At 36.3% G+C, this 18,299-nt stretch overlaps 1 protein-coding gene across 2 annotated transcripts in view; it reads right to left on the bottom strand.

Moving 5' to 3' along the window:
- The window catches only part of RIT2 (Ras like without CAAX 2), a 172,971-nt gene that overhangs the window by 108,935 nt on the left and 45,737 nt on the right, over positions 1-18,299 (bottom strand). The gene's annotated exons all lie outside the window — the stretch shown is intronic.

The following is an 18,299-nucleotide window of genomic DNA, read 5'->3' as shown; positions in this document are numbered from 1 at the left end:
GTGGTATCTGCGGTAGATTTATTTTCTTCTTTCTTTTTTTTACAATTTTCTTGTTAACTAAAAAGTGAAAACAAAATATGGAAATATGTAAAATCAATCATGGTATTTCCTTCATATGAAATCTATTAACACTATCAAGTATTATTGATATACTTCCATGCAGGTGGGTGCCCATTTGCATTACATTACTGTATGCATAATTAACATATGACTTGCATAAATTTAGCTTGCACTTTTGGCTCTGCAGCTGGATTCTCTGAAGCCGATGGTCCTGCTTCTCCCTTCACTTAGACCAATGTGAATTTTAATATAGCAGCTTTAAAACAGTTAATGCAGAGAGAAATTTGCCGACATAAATTCAGCGTGCATAAAAATGAATCTAAATAAATCCTGTCTTATTTGCTAAGGAAATGAATTAGGAATTCAGAGTTAGTTATAACTAGAAGACCCACTGGCCTCTGAATATAAGTTACAGCTTTCAGTAAGTAAATGTAAGAGATCTACCCTGCTGAGCTACTTCAGGTGTACCCCGATACCACGTCACTGTCGTCAGTGAACTGTCAACTGCTAAAATTGAAGCTGGACTGTATTTATAACCCTTTTCCCTTGCAGAGACACAATGCTGAATGCACAAGCACACTTTGTCATTTTCATTTAGTTTGTTTTCCCAAACTACTGACTTAAAAGCATTTCACAATGAAGTGCCAGAATCACTGTCCCAGTTTGATCTTTGATATATGCTAATGTCTTCAGTTGGTGGTGGAGAAACATGTTGTGTTAAGCATTGACCAAGCACATGAATCTAAATGGTTTTCTAGGCAAATGAATTTGGAAAATGCTTTCCACTTACAGGATTTGCTTTTGCCCTGGGAAATGAAGAGATGAAACTGAGAGGAGTTATGAGTTTCCCTTGTAACGTTCTCTCTCTGCATATGTGCAAAAAGCACGATAACACAGATAATATAGAAAAGCTTAAGTATGTCCTTAGTTGGGGTGTGCTAAGCTGGGGGTATTCTCAAGCATTTGAATGGAAAACAGATGAGAGTTTTAACTCTTACTTAAAGCACATATAAGGGAAGTTCTAAAGCCCACACTTACCAAAGAAATCACTATTTTGAGCCAACACCCTCATAACAGAGATCACACTGTAGCAGCCACTTATGAGCTGATACCTTTTTAATGCTGAAACCCAGTCACTCCTTTGAAGGACACTATCTTTACATTTATCCTGTGAATTCACTGATTCCTTGAGTTATTAGGATAATGTATACCTTAAAAGGCAGGAGGTAGAAGGAAGACGCATAAATTGAAAACTATGTTTCACATATCATGTGATATGGACCAAGACAAGCCAAGAGTGGAAGGGTACTATTTAGTCCTGTTCTACAATTAGTACTTTTAAACTGGGATTTAATCTCAGAAAGTAGTATAAATAGAGGCTCAGTTCTCTTTCCTGTCTGTCACACAGACAAACACCTTTATTTTATTTAGACTATGAGGCAGAGGCATCAACCCAGAAAGAAACCACCTTCCAGAGATCAAAAGTTGTGTGTGTTTGTATAGTGGACCCAGTTAATATGTTTTTAGTTTATTCGTAGCTATAATGTTAAGCACAAACCCTGGGTATCTTTGCATGTTTCCCACAGGATTTCAGAAGGGAATACTGTGTGGATAATCTTGTAATTTTAGGCAGCATTGTACAAATTATGGTCACATTAAGGAAAGAGAAGCCCTGAGACCCTGCTGTAAAGAGCAGGAACATGCTGTTTGCCTGTGGACAGAGAAGTGAAGATGTTCCCCTGAAATAACATATGAGTGTATATAAAAAAAAAAGCAGGAAAGTCTTCACCATGAGTACTAACAAAATCACTCTCCAATATCCTCTCTTTAAAAATTATTCACATTATTACAAATGATGTCCTGTGTATTTACACTACTCACAATGTTTGAGTACTTTACGTTTTCTTTCACCTAATTAATTTATAATATGAGTATAATGCTCCTTTTGAAGTTAATTTGGGGGCTACTAAGCCACTTTACATCCTACAGTTCTAAGGAGGGTTATTTATTAAAAGGCCAAAGTACAGCTGCTGCTTCAGTAAAATATTAAGACAACATACAAAGCAGACATCAGGCAATAAATCACACTATAACTATGTATTTCATATTAAGTTCAAGATTAGTCTTTTTCTGTGAGGCTAACAGTAAAGTCTCTATTTTTGGTTTAGGTAATATGTAGCAGAAAGATAGGGCATTATAAGAAAAAGACTGTGAATGGAGTTTATTCATATTGCTGTAAAATCTAACAATGTTTCAAACACTGACTGAAACAATGGTCATTTTTTAGGGTACTAAAGAGAAAAATGAAACAAAACTCCTCCATCCTTTCAATCTGAATAATATGCGAATATATGAACTGCATAGTTAAAGAGAATTTCTTTTTTATTTTTTTTCCACATGTAATATGGACTTTTTAAAAATCTTATTTCCTATGAAGATTAAAAATAAAAATGAAAATAGATAAAAAATTCATCACAAGGGACAATACTATTTGGATTCCATTATTACTGACCATTTACTGTTTTGCAGGGTTGGAGAAAAACAAACAAAGCACCAATTGTTTTTGGAATGGCACTTGTTCCTTTTCCCCTATATCTCATTTAAACCATGAAAAAATATTTTCTTCAAAGGTATTTTTTCTAACTGCTCTTTCTTAATTTTTTGATTGCTTATTGTAGTACTACGGAAGAAAGGAAAAAAAAATCATTACAATTTTTAAGCTTTTTGATATCTGGCTTTTTGTGTTTGTGTGTGTGTGTGTGTGTGTGTGTGTGTGTGTGTGTGTGTGTATAAAATTAATACATTCTCTTTTTTCAGCTTTCCTTTTCTTATAAGACATCATTCTGGAGACAGAGGTACAGTAATTAATTCAAAACTGTGTTGCAATCAGTTATCTTAGCACTGGAGAAGCTGAATTCATAAAAAATATATCAAAGTATTTTTTCAGCTATGAGCAGGTAACTGCTTCATGACAAATAGATTTGGATGGTGTACAATTTAAAGGGGAGTTGGAACGGGCTTTTCATCTGCATTACAGACAAGTTCCAGTCCCTGAAATGTAGGTCAGCTGCTTCTTTCTTCCATTTGTTAATTCTGCCTACATGCCTTCTAAATAAATACTCTCTGCTATCTTATACAATATTAATTGCAGTTAAAACCAATCAGATTCACATATGTAGATGAGCCAAAAGATTGTTTATTTGGCTGAGGAGGTATCAAACCAGCAGAAGGAATCCAAGCTCAGTCAGCCACACCTGGAATTCTGCCTTTTGTTGTTCTCACTGTGTGCCAAAGAAACAGCAGGAGATACAGCTCTTGTTGTGCTTAGATTATCTGCTACAAATGCATTTTAATTTAGCAATGCTCCTGAATTTAGGATGGTCATGAGTCTTTGGCTGGATGGGTGCTGTTTCTATTTACAGTAAGGAATTTTTGAATAGAAAGAGTGGATGAACAGAGATGTAAACCACTGTACCAAATACTACACATAAGCTCCTTCTATTTGAGATAAGAATATGCATGTCATAGGAATTACCCATCAAAATACATTGGTATTACAACCTCCCTTAGCACATAATTATTTTCCTGGAGTATTGGTGTTTTATAATTTGGGTGAACACTGCTATCAGCATTTTGCAGACAAGGACACCAAGTCACAGAGGGTGCCTTCCTATGAGCTATGCACACATGATAAGCAATGGATGGTTTAGAAGAGTAGAACTGACAGATTTGATTGCCTTGTATTCTGTAAATACTTTCATAGATAGCAGTATCCCTTAAAATAATGCAAGTAGGAATATTAGTACTTGACCAGAAACTGGGACATGTAAATATTCCAGTTCTGTTACATCATTCTACATTATATCTGCAATTAAGAACACTTCTTAAGAATATTCTTTCCAGGGATGCTGTTTTTCATTTCTCAGCATTGAACCGCATTTGCCTTTGTGCTGTCACTTCTGTAGCTTTGTCAGGTCTTTGCCAGATCCTTCAGGTTTTGCTCAGTTTTGTGTTAACAGCACAAATTGCCTTCTCCCACCTAAAAAAGCAATAGTGACAGACGACATCATCCCAGGCAGAAGAATCTTGGTGATGGTTTGCAGAAGATATTTGCCTTCCCAAACCCAAAGACAGAAACACTTCCTTCACTAACCACTCACTTTGAACACCTCAGCTGTTTCTATGAAAGAGACACAGGTAAGTAATGCAGCATTTAATGCAGATATTGCCTCTCTGCTAGACTATAAAAAAAGGCCTTGAGGAAATTAAAATAGTGTGAGAAAAAACAAAACATTATTCACGTTAAGTGCTTATCGTAAAAGGAATTCATACATTTATTCATTACATATTCAGTTGCATGATGAAAAATACAGTACTTTCTATGTCTCAGTTTTCATTTTAGCATTCAAATTACCATAAACATATTTTCAGATAAGATACTAAACCAAGGTTTTGGCCACATATGTCTTCAGAAAATATTCTGTAATGATGTTTTCAAATGGCCTTGCTAAATTCAAATACATATCACTGTTGCACATTCCAGTTCTCCTTAATTCCAATAGAAGACACAATTCTTCGTTTCCTTTTTTTAGCCTTTGCTCATTTTCATGTCATGCTCTTAACTAAATACTGTGCTCTGTTTTAGAAATTCCTCTGTCTTCAATGGTGCATAAAAACTAATCCTTGAGTGCTCACTGGCAAAGTTGCCCAGAAAAGCTGTGGCTGTCCCATCCCTGAAAGTGTTCAAGGTCGGGTTGGACAGGGCTTGGAGCAACCTGGGACAGTAGAAGGTGTCCCTGCCCATCTCAAGAGGATCGAAATGAGATGAGCTTTAAGGTCCCTTCCAATGAAAACCGTTCTATGATTCTGCAATTCATAAGATAATTGATGATTTCAAGGAGTAAAGATATAAATAGAAGGGGGAAAAAATTGCTTCTGTTCTCTAAGATTGAAAACATAAGTGCTGAGAAATGTTTGCTGATTTTGTCCTCCTAATATAAGCACTGCTGATATCTTCAGTGGAAAGCAGAAGCATAACTAGGTTATGCCCCAATCCTCAAATAAACCTCTGGACTTAATCCTAATCAATGAAATGTGGTGTCTAAATACTTGGAAGGGCATGGGGCATGGAATCATAGAATCACAGAATGGTTTGAGTTTAAGAGACCTTAAAGAACCTTGTTCCAACCCCCCTACCACAGGCAAAGACGCTTTCCACTAGACCAGGTTGCTCAAAGCCCCATCCAACCTGGCCCTGAACATCTTCACGGATAACCTGTTGAGCATCCAGAATTGTTGCAGAATAAAAATCTTAGTTTAGGCTCAGTAAGTCCCATGGAGCTCTGACTATTTGTTATCAGCAGTTTTTAACTGAGCCATCTTCACTGTACTCTTGTCTCACTCCTTTACCTTAGTATCTGGCTGCATCTGCTTCCAATAATTCAACTAAAAGCTTCCTCAGCCTAATGGGCATTTCTGTTCAGTTCTCACCTCACTGCAGTGCTCCTCTCCTAATGCCATTATGTATCTGTCTGAAAACAGCTGCTCTCAAATTATCTTCCTCCCTCTTGTTGGGCTACCTAATGTTTCAGATCTGTGCTCTTCTACAGGGCAAGACTGATAACACCGAGCTGCAGAAGGAGCCTGATTGATTTTCAGCTTTGGATGTGTATGTGCCAGACTTTTTGGTGACTTGAAATGCACCCTGTGCCCTGAAAATTGGGAAATGAGTTATACATTTTACTTTCCCTCTTCTATTTTTTTTCAGTTGTACCTATATGTACAAACAGTTCTTCTTTTCTTCGGCATCAGGTTACAGTTTCATTACTGTGGTATGCTTTCCTTCTCTGCTGAAAAGCATGGGAAGCAAAAGCAGCTTAATCTCAATTAGTCTTCGGTAAGCACAAAAAAAAATGGCATAAAAGCATTATCTGTGCTCTAAAATGTTTTATGTGTTCAGAATTTCAAGTGAATTGAACTTTGAGCCGGTCAAATCTGGTTTCTCTTCTACCTTTGAGTCCTTGTGGTCATGATGTTTATTAACAAAGCAGTTGGAGAAGAAGAAAATGGCTGGCATGGCTTTCAAGAAGAACCAAAATTAAGACTGATTGTCCTGAACAATGTTGCATGGGAGAGGTTTTCTTCTACATGCACTAATCAAGAAGAATACAAAGCATAACGTACAACAGAAAATTCAAGGTAAGATACCCACTTTCAGGTAATGGAGTTAAAAAAACATAAGACCTCAGTAGCCAGCAAAGCAAAGTCATTGCTGCCTTGTCTGGTCATGCAGCACCTTACACACAGTCATATGTCTGTCACCAGGGCTCGAAGTTTTATGACAGTGTATGTTAGCACAACATCTTTAGCCTGTATTCATGGTAGCAAAACCCCTCTCTGCACTACTTGCCCTCCATACAGTCAACATTATGCACTTTTGATTTGGGTTCAATTCCAACTTAATATTCTGAAGCAACAGGGCAACAAATCCTTCTAAACTGAGTACTGACAGTTATCCATCCCCATGAGGTATTTCATTACAGAAAGATTAGATATACACACATATATAAGACATCTGTTTGTAGTTTTGTGTGTTTGTGCAGTGGTATGTATGCACCTGTGTATACAAACACAGAGAGACATTAAAGGCTGAGAGTATCATAAATTAATTCCTATGTCAATTAGCTATGATGTCTACAACTGCTTATCTAGTCCTGCAAAATATATTAGGACCAGGAACAGATTGAAAATTAAACATGAAAAACCACCAACACAAATATCTTCTGCTGTAGAAACTCAGGCTATTTTTATAACTCTACACTAAATATTTTTTTTTTGACTGTTTGCAAAATTTTATTTTCTAGTTGCAGATAATAATTTGCCCTCCTTAAAATACAATTTTTATTAGTTAAAGAAAAATAAATATTCACGAGGCCCCACGAAAAGCAGAGCAGTTACAAATTCTGATCAAGGTCAAATTACAATTTGTAAAACCAAAATGAAGTCTAGAAAACAATGCACCCCTCTTCCTTCTTTTCTGTAAATGTATGGATGTAGATGGTCATTCTCATAGCTTAATCTCATATCACATAAGATTCTTCTGGATGTAGTATAGGTCACATCCTTTAAATAATGGGCTACAGCTTAGAGGTGGGGATACAGCAGGGATTTGGATGAACGACTGACAAATTTTATCTCAATAATTTGTCCCTGTGCAACAGTTATCGGTCCCAGTGCCAATGCTGTTACCAACAAAGCTCTCATTCATTATTTTAACCTGAAAATAAGCAGATATATGACTAAATTTGTATAAATTACTATATAGGATATAACTTGTTTCCCAGAAAACTCATCAGCTCTTCATCAGACCTTGTAGTGCAATTCTTCACAAAGGCTAAATTTTGTTTGTAAAGTGCCCCACCCATGTGAATAAGACTATTTTTCTCAGAACCAGCTATTGCAGAGAAATTATAATTTCTCTACAAAAGTTGTCAATTTTGCAAGTCAAGGCTAAAGATAATTCAGGCAAACCTTTGCACTTGCTGTTGCAAACCACTTGCAATATAGATAATGCTACTAAATATTTAATAAAGGCATTTCATTACTTTCTCTGCTTCCAGAAAAATGTCATTTTATTCAAAGCTGTACACGAACAAAGCGAACAAAGTACTCCTGTTTAATCAAAACATGATAATTAACAGGAGTCCAAGTACCCTTATCTTGGGGAACAAGAATAGCAGGTAGCAATTTCACTACTCTTTCAAGTCCATGATTGTGCTACTGAGTGGGAGGATCTGACAGCTACAAATTCACTTCTTGTCATTTCAGGGGAAGTAATTAGCGAGTTGACTACATCCACTTGGCTATTAGCTTGGATGGTGCCTTGGATTTAGTAAGGTGTAGATGGCTGCCGGCTTCCATGAAAGAAAGGTTAATGGAAACATTTGTCCTGTGATGAAGAATTCTGAATTGAGTGTGATAAATCATCCACCTCTAGAAAACCATGGCATGGGTGTCTCTTTCAATTTCAAAACCCATTTATTGAATATTTTTACTAATCATGATATACAAGGTATAGGTAAGCAGGTTTTCCCTATTTATGAGCTGTAAGTCTCACTTCAGTTCCTTCATAGTTCATGTCTCTAATCATAATTATAATCACTGTACGTGGGTTTTGAAACTTATAGCAGAACCACTGGGCTAAGCCCACAGAGTGACCTTGCTGTTTACTCCACCTTCAGTCATGTAATTCCCAGGACCTTTGTGCCTCCTCAGCTGCCACATAACACAACCACTTTAACCCTAAGAACATTTGTGAGTGTTATTCATCTAACTAATGTGAGATGCAGATATTAGAGTTGAATAATCGTGCCCTAGAACTTTGTACGCTTATGTCACGAATTAGAAACCACAACATACATGTGACTTCACAGTGGTTTACAGTTCTTGCTAAACATATAAACTTCCCTTTCTTAACATTGCCAGCCAGGTGAACACTTTGCTCATGCACAAAAGCAGTCAGGGTCTACAGACGGGGAGATGAGTTCCCCGGATTATATGAGGGGCTCAACCCAATGAAAGTGTGTCAATGAAACTCTACTACAAGAGAGCAGAGAAGAACCTAAGAAGGAAATGTCTCAGTTTTCTGTGTTGGGTCAATGTTAGGGCATCCCTGGAGGTCTGAAAGGAGAATTGAAGAGCTCAGCCCTGAGAATAAACTCTTCTGCCAGAAGAAACACCTTTCAACCACTTTTGATGCTTTTGTCTATTAGATGGATCAGTCAGAGATGTGGTGGATCAACACTGGGGGAAGTGAAGACTGGCGGATGGAGTCAAACCAAAACCAACCATTGCTGAGCTAGAGGTATTCTGCCTGTATGAAGCTGATATGAAGAAAGAAATAGGCTATTTTGTGTAGAACAGACAAAAGTATTTTAACAATGGTTTCTATTCTGGGCTGACTCTATCTACATCCTACGTGTGGTAGATATAATTATGAAATAATTTTAATAAAACTGTTTCATTATTATCATTATTGTTACTATTACTATTATTAAAAAATATTACATCATATTGTCACAATAATAAGAAAAGTCTTTTTTCTTCCTTGTTCACTTTTAATCTGATTAATCAGGGCTTAAGAAGAGTAACCAAAAGGTCACACTTCTATATAAGTTTTGGTTATTTTTCTTGTCTCTATATTTAGCAGATACACAGGTAATTTAGGAGGTTTCTAGAAGAAATAGAATGGTAAAATATGACTGATGTTCTGTTGACCCTTTAGTCAGTAAAGAAGACAAGATGGCCAAGGCAGGAATACATCTAACAAAACAAAAGTTAATGGAGGACAGGAAATAACAAATATGAAGCATTTACAGTTGAGGGACATTGGTACTTCTTTTGCATGTGAACATGAAAGAAGCATAGATCTCTCATGACAACACATGGGAGAAACACTTTTCTCTCTTCCAGACATGGTAAGCAGCTGTTGGGCAGGGATGTCTGAGAAATAGATTCAGAGAATTGTAACACTACTCATAGCTGGACGCCAACTGGATTTAGGTCCTTTGCCACCAGTCTTTGGGCCCGTCCATCTGCCAGTCTTTTATCCCTAATAAACAGAGTCATTCATCTGTTTTCTCACGTCCTAGAACAATGGAGAAAGGGAAGTCAGATCACTGGACAAATTATGATATAAGGTCATTCTGATTAGATAAATGCTCCAATAGAGAGTATAAAGAGGAGAGCTATAGAAAATAAAAAATCCATCGAATCTGTTTTCCTTTTTTGGGGATTGACCAATAACCCAAGGAATCCCACACAATGGCACAGGTAATTATCGTTATTAGTTTTGACAACAGAGATGGACTTGCGAAGGAATTTCAGCTCATGGGTTGGTGTCTAAGAGTGATTCTGCATAAGATGGTTGACTTAGTTTTCATATGTCACCTGTCCAAGAAGTAAAATCATTTCTATCCTTCTCCTTCATTCCCTCTTATACCTCCATTTCCCCATACATGTTTCTACCATATACCTTTTGCCACTTTTTCAACCTGGAGGAATGTTTTTATCAAAGTTACTAAATTCCCTAACCTGGTAGACAATTATTATGCATTGGAGTGACTTGGTTTTCTTCTGGAATACTGTTCAATCATCTTGAAAATCTGTGTGATGAATGCTAGAGAGACAGTGAGGCTGGGAAAAGGGCAGAGATGAAGAGTGTCAGCACAGAATGAGTTGTTATATTTGGCTCATCTCATCTCACAAAACTACAGGCTATTTTAGAGCCCCCAGTGTCTGTTCCTAGCAGGTGATAGCTCATGTGTCATTCCTTGTTCATGATTTAGGGTAAAGAATTGCTCTAGGTATTAATAGCTATGTAAGGATATTAATATCTCTGTATATTAATATAACATTAATAGATATTTATAGCTCTAGACAGATAGCTCTACACTGGGTCTTTTTGCACTACTTCCTTCTCTGAGACCTCACAGCACAATGCACACTCATAGCTGTGCCTACTGTCTGGTATTTCTCAGCCTGAAGTGAGTCTACTGCTGTGGTAAGTTTTCCAAGGGCATGTGAGATGGACATGGACAGGAAACAATATTGCCAATACTAAACTGCCAGTCAAAATGCTCCTCAAGGAGGAAATGCTCTGATCAACCTCCAACCTTTGAGCAGGTGTTTGGCGACTTGATAGGGGAGATAATGAGAACTAGAATAACATCACTCTGGGCCATCTACTCCCTCAAAAGACATTGACTGCATTTGCTTCTCTGTTATTGTTTATATCAGAGATACTAGTAAAGGAAAATTACTAGATTAAGCACTATTTCCTGAGTTTTTGAAAATGCTAAGTGACAAAGAGGCTTCCCCTGATATAAACAGCATTCAAATAATTGCATATGAGCAATTTTTGAGAAGACCTGAATGTGACAAATCAGTAGCTGACATTAAGTGTATGTCCAGGATTTTCAGGGTGATTTATCTTGAGCACAGACAGGAAAATGCAAGTGGTTGCTTTGGTAATTTCTTAGATGAAGCCTGCAATAATTTAGGACTGAATAATTTTCTCACAAAAGCGAAGTCCAAAGAAAGAAAGTTTAACAATAGAGCAAAAGGTCATGTATCTGAGTAACAAAGCATGTTTAGAATAGGACCAGTTTATTTCAATAATAAGGAAAATAGTGAAAAATCAAAGCTCATAATGATCTGAGACTTCATCCAAGTTAGAAGAAACAGCTCAGACTGGAATACAGAAAGATTTTCCAGCTATCATTAATGTGTTCATTAGAGGGAAAAATATAACCTCTTAAAAAATATTTCAAAGAAAAATGGGATTCTTTTTTCGGTCAAATTGTTTCCGTCAGAGAGAGAAAGATCTGCTGTGCCATCTTCTCTGTCACTTCAAACAACTTCTATTTCCTTTCATGGCATGATAAAATAACAACACTAAGCAGAAGGTATTTTTTTGCCTCATTGAAATCTAAACTAACTGAGCAGTTTTGGCACTCTTAATTTCTTAGGACTACTCCCTCCTTTTCTATTCATGGCTTATTTTACTGTGGGGGAACCCACACTACCAGACACATGACAATATTCTCCTTTCTTTAGCCACCAGTCTCACTCTTCCTATTCCTCTCTTCACTGCAGAACTTTTCTCCAGATACTCTGAGTGGTATCCTGATGACTTGTGAAGGCCCTTATTCTGACAAGCTGTCAGGGGAGGCACCACAATTCAGCTTCAGGCACCTACATTTAGAAAGCTACAAAATACATGTCTACATGCAAGGTAGGTAGCTAAAATTTTCCTACACTTAAAGGAAGAGCAGATGCTATTCAGTTGCCCGTACGTAAGTCTTGATGTTTAATATGCTCTTGGGTACCTTGTCTGGCTTTCATTTACTGGACTAGAAGGGCTCTGGTGATCCACAGGTCCTATGTCACTCCCACAGGGTGACAGATGTCAACAATACGTGACCTGTGGAAGATCTACAGCCTCCTGGATCATGATCCTAATAAAAGCAGGATACTGTAAGATGCAGAATCACTCACAGAATAATTTAGTTTGAGAAACACCCTTAAGATCATCAAGTCCAACTGTTAACCCAGCACTGTCAAACCAACCACTAACCATGTACTTAAGTGCTACATCTACATAGGTTTTAAATCCCTCCAGGGATGAAGACTCCACCGTTTCCCTGGGCAACTTGTTCCTGTTCTTAACAACCCTTTCAGGAAAGAAATTTTCCCTAACATCCAATCTAAACCTCCCCTGGAGCAAGTTGTGTCCATTTCCTTTTGTTCTGTTACTTGTTACTTGGAAGAAAATACCGACCCCCACCTGGCTACTGCCTCCTTTCAGGAGTTGTAGAGAGCAAGAAGGTGCCTTCTGAACCTCCTTTCATCCAGGCTGAGCTCCCTCAGCTCCCTCAGCTGTTCCTCATCAGACTTGTTCTCCAGACCCTTCCCCAGCTCCATTCCCTTCTCTGGAAACATTCCAGAGCATCTGAAATGGTTCTTGCAACCCTTGATAAAGGAAGTGAGTAAAGACTTAAATCTCCACTCCTAAACCTGCCCGAGTCCCACAGAACTGTACCGTTCTATGGTAACTCATGTGCAGACATTTTAATTTATGTGTTTAAATGTTAGCCTTAGTCCTAAAAGGTAACCATAATCTCTGCTCTTCTTCACATATGTAAGTCAAAATGCTTTATACCAAAAGTGACTATTAATCTCTTAATGTGATGTATAATGCAAATAATATCAATAGACAGGAAAACCAAAGCTAATAATAAAACACAGGTTGAAGAACACAGTTCAAATGCATACACCAGTATTTTTATATATTCTCCTTTTCTAATTTTAAATGATGATGAATATGAAGCACAAACACAGGCAATTTCACTATGTCTACACAATCAGTGTGAGAGAGATTTTGAAGACAAAATGATTATTTTATGTGAATTGTTTATCCCATCTCAGATAAGGCTAACAAATTTGTGGAGAATGATGAATGAAAGGTGGTTGCAACTATTTAGGTATTGGTTGGATGAATTAAACCAGAAAAAAATCCAAACAAACAAATAAAAAACCCAAACAATTTTGGGGCTCAAATCCAGTTGTGACTTGTTCAGTCCAATACGAACATCTGATCTTCTCTAGAAAAAAAGAGAATGAGAATTAATTTAAAGATGGAATATATGTATATGCATGTTTTAGGTAAGAGTAGAAATGTTCTTGAAACTTTTTGTGCTCTAAATATAAATATGAATAGTACTTTTGTGTCAAGATGCCCCTTCTCTGATCTAGTAGATTTGTTCCACCTTTGTCTTCTTTCATTTCTTATGTGTTTGTATTTCCCTCGTTTTATCCTTTTTCATTATTGTACCTTGAGAACAGACATAAAATTCTTTATAACACTAACATTTTTTGTTATGCCTTGTATAACCGCAGAATATTTTAAGTCCCATTTTATTTTTTTTTTCCTGAAATTCACCCACACATTTCCAGCATCTTATTAGAGATGAGTAAATGTATTTTATTTGATGCATTGGTGAATGCATTACTTTGTTAGGAAACCTCATGGAAATTCATGTGCTTAATGCTAGAGTGCCTCCCATCCCACACCCATTTCAATTAGAGTTTGACATTGACACAGCCTTAATGCCCTCAACTGCTCATTTGACACAATCTCATGCAGTGATATCTCACCAAAACAGGAAGCTGCTTTCGCATCTCGTTTGCATTATGTATTCATTTTAAGATTAGTCACATGGTTAATGAGCATCTTGGAGCCTGTCCAGTTTGCTGCACTATGTCATGCTTCTTTTCCTGACACTCTACTTGCATTAACTCTCTGTGATATTGCCAAAGACTGTGCAGAGCACAAATTGCTCTTAGCCGCTTGTTCCAGAAAATTATCATATCCACTGCCACTTGGAATCTATTCCCATTGTTGACTACAATTAAATATTAAATGTGTGCTGAAATAATTTCATTTTCACGAAGTGCTAACCTCTGAAATTTTCACACATACAGTCTAATACTAATTTTGTCCTTCCTCTCCTCATTTACTTACGAAAATAATATGTTTCTGTCTCAAAATTTTGAACTACAATGTCTGTAGCAAGCCTAAAATATGGCCATTATTCCCACATTACCCTGAAGGAATGTTAAACTCAAAGTGACAGCATTAAAATGAGCACTTCAGGTAGTATTTAACTTTTTAGTCAGTGTTTAATCTGTATTTTAAATGAATACTGATACATTTATTTCTGTATTTTTGCGTATGCACATTTACTTCAGTCTATACATATTGTCTGCAGTCTGAGTTTCTCAAGATATTATCAGCTTTTCCAAACAAAGACAAACAGCTAAAATAAAAAAAAAAAGTTTCATACATCAGAAGGGAACATTTATTACAATAATTTATCTGGATACCTTATGTCTGATCCACACTGTACAGATTACTCCTCTGAATAGACACTTATTAGAACAAAAATGCCCTATGTACTTACAAAACCAAACCAAAGCAAAAATAAAGGCACAAAAAAACCTTTATAGAACAAAAACCAACTACATCCCTCAAAAAAATCCATAGCAATCTTTAAAAATCTTGCACTTTTGTGACATCACAACATCCAGTAAGCTCTTCAAAAGTGGAAGTACTTCTTTTATAAACTATAAATACAGAAAGAAAAATATGTAAATAATTCTAAATCTATTTGTATATATCTTTTAGAATCAAAATTAGCACATTTGAAGTGCACGTATGTATGAAATAAAAACGTGTAAGCATATGCATCCCATAATGCAGAAACAGAAATGTCCTTTTAGCAAAAAATTCTGCATCAGCTTACAGTAACAGCAGCTTTTTCTGATCAAGATCCTCTGTAATATTTCAGAAATATCAATGGATAACAGAAAAAAAAAAGTTACACGTATGAAGAGCCATTATATTCCTTTTTGTATATTTCTACTATATTGCTTAGAGATCCAAATCACCGTAGAAAAAGAAAACTCTAAAGCTTAAGTAACACAATGGTTGAAACACAATGGAGAAGGATGATAGGGAGAATCCATGTTCCTGAGGACTATCACAAAAAAAGGTAAAAAATAATGCTCGGCATCTGTAAAGCCACATGATTATTACTGCAGAAGGTTTAGGTTAAATCCCTAGTGGTGTGTTTGGAGGGAAGTAGAATTTGAAAGCGGAAGCACATTTGGTAGCATGTTAAAGTGAAAGGACTCCTCTGCACTCTCTGGTCAGTAACATTAAGCATTTTTTTACCATAGCCTCGTGGTACATTAGACAGTAAAAAAAAACCCTCGAACAACCAAACAAATTATTCTAATCCCTTTGTAAAGCTCACTGTCTTATCAGTTTATAGACAAAGTATAAAATGCAAATAAAATAAGGAGGAAGAACAAAGCCATCTAAAAACTTCAAGAAGCCAATTGTCTCTGGGTATGCATCTGTAAAGCATGGTGTAGGTCAGGACACAAAATTTATTTATTATACAAAAAGAATCAAAATTCAGAACATTTTTTAGGATTGAGAGGATTTGAGCTTTTATGAAATAAAATCTGAGACCCAATTGGCATCCATCTGTTATTTAAATCAAATAAAAAACTTTTGTAGATTCCTTGTTTCAGGCTTTTTATGTGTTCCTAACTGATTATACAAGACAGTTTCGTGGATCTTTTGTATGGACTGAATATTTTTTTTGTTCTGCTTTTCAACTAGAATATCAAGCAGATTATATCAGTGTTAGGGTTATGTGCTTTGGAAATGGTTTATTGCCCCCTATATTTACATAGATACAAAACTATTTCACAGGAATCTACAGAAATGAAAAACAGTCGAAATTATTATTCTACTCCCATGTTTATGCTTAAAATGGGCAATGAAAAGTTAAAAAGATTATAAATATTTTGGTAGCCCCTGGGTCATTGTCATCTTGTCCATAAAACTGAATGTGATGGGCTTCTGGGATTACAAAGACAATGATGCTATTTGCAAAAACCCCTCCATTTCACAACCCCCACCCTATCCATTTGTATTAGGAGAGCTTTTAGAAAAAGCTCCATCAAAGGCAAGGAGATACAACATCAATTCTGTCAACACTACCTTCTTATAACTTGGGTAAATTGGCACAGTTAAGTATCACAGTCACTGCCACCACAATTTCACACTATAAAAAACATAGAGAATAGAATAGATAGTGCAGGAATATCAGAAAAAAAATTGGTACGTATTTATTAGATTATTATGTCCACATGAAACAAAAGAAATAATAGACCTTGTCTTAAAGCTCAGCTGGAGAACTGTAAACTCGGTAGATTGGTTAACATTGGAAATCTGTGGATTATCATTAAATACATCATGGAACTTTTTTTTTGTTATTTCCAGACAATATCACCCTCTCAGTGATTTCTACAGAAACCCTTGTTGATTTAAGATGCCCAAAGACAAATAAAGCTACAAGTAGGCAGAAGTAGTTATTTCCAAAGAAGAACAGAAAAACGTGGCACCAGTGTGCCCATTGATGTTCAGGACAGTCCATGAGTTCCATAAAGATACAAATTGCTGAGGAATGAAAGTGGCCCAAAATGTATGGCACAAAGGAAAGGCAATAAATTGATATCCAGAGAGATCAGTGACCTCAGACCGAGCTGAAAAGCTATGTTTAATTTTCTGCTTTGCCACTCAGCCAGTGTGAATGCACATTTCATATGTAGACTCTTTGTTTTTTTCATTCTTTCTGCACCAACTACTGCTGTGTTTACTGCGAGAAACAAAATTCTGACTAAATAGATCACTGTTCTGCTCTAAGATGATAACTTCCCCGTGACACAAAGCATCTGTTAGTGCCTAGCTTCTCATGACTTTCGAGGAACAACATTTCCTCTGGTAACTCCTGCCATCAGCATAGTCTTCTCCCTAGCTGTGCTCATTTCAGACCACCTTATTTTTTTTAGCATGATGGTCTAAATAGTAAAAATATGCCTACCACTGGATATACAAAACCCCATCAGATTATTTCTGTTTGTTGAGACCAGGGACTCAAAAGTAGTAAAAAAAACCTCAACAGTATAAAGTCTTTTAGTATATTGACTTTTTAAAATCTATTAGTTTTTTATTACAGGTGTGATAACAAATGACACCTTCTATTTTCATTTTTTTGGTTTTACGTCCAATTTTGAGGAGTCATACCACAAATTTATCCAAGATGAAACACACATACTTGGCCCAAGATTATACTCTTCTGTTTACTACATTTTTTAGAGCATGAAAATTAATAAGCCTTTCTCAGGATGTCCTCAGCGTGTTCTGAGAGACAGAAGTGCCAAACAGATAAAAACTTGCACTTCTGGTTCTGCCTCTAGCCAGCCGTGTGAGTTTGAATTCAGCATTTCATTTCTCTGTTCTCTATTTCCCTCTCTTCTCCTGTTTAGAGTGTTGGTTTTACCGAGTAGCAGCTCTCTCTTGCTCAAGGAGACCTTCATCCTGATTAGGTCCTCAAGGCATTCCCGCAGTAGGTACTTACAATGCGTCACAAGCTTTCCTTCTCTTTATGATTATCTATTATTCATATTGTGGTGGTGTCTAGAGACCAATAAATTGAGATTATGACAAGATACAATATATGGATAAATACTGATGGCAGGTGGATAGGTCATATAATAAAGATGGGTGTAAGTACGTAGCTTAATGGTGCCAGTAACTAATAATGTTCTTCTTTTCCAATTAGATTTAATGATTATTATTTTTTTCCTGAGTGAAGCAAATGAATTTGCAGAAATGCTATAGTAGTTTTACCTTCTTTAGAGTTGACACATCGTATTTTACAATTTTTTGGACAGTTTTAAAATTACTGGTGGCATGAAGAGTTTATGCATTTTTGATCATTATAAAAATTAACATCCAGGAAAATGGATGTTAAAATAAAAAAAAATACTGCCATGATGATCTGTTTAGCAACACAGCAATATTGTAGGGGTTAAATCTGAGTTTGAAGTATTTGAAAAGTTCAAAGAAAATAAAAATTTGTTTTGGATGACAGAGTTGGAATATTTTTATTTTTTTTTCCTTATGCAATTTTTGTAAATGTTGATGTTTTTTAGTGACTTTCCCACATATTGAGCCCAGACTCTTGCCATCTTCTGCCTATTATAACTAAATATTACATATGGATAGTACCCATAAATACAAGGACTTTTTTATTATAAGT

This window comes from Pseudopipra pipra, chromosome Z (assembly GCF_036250125.1).
Source record: "Pseudopipra pipra isolate bDixPip1 chromosome Z, bDixPip1.hap1, whole genome shotgun sequence".
Taxonomy (NCBI): Eukaryota; Metazoa; Chordata; class Aves; order Passeriformes; family Pipridae; genus Pseudopipra; species Pseudopipra pipra.
The sequence above is the reverse complement of the archived record's forward strand: the minus strand, read 5'-3'. Positions and strand labels throughout refer to the sequence as shown.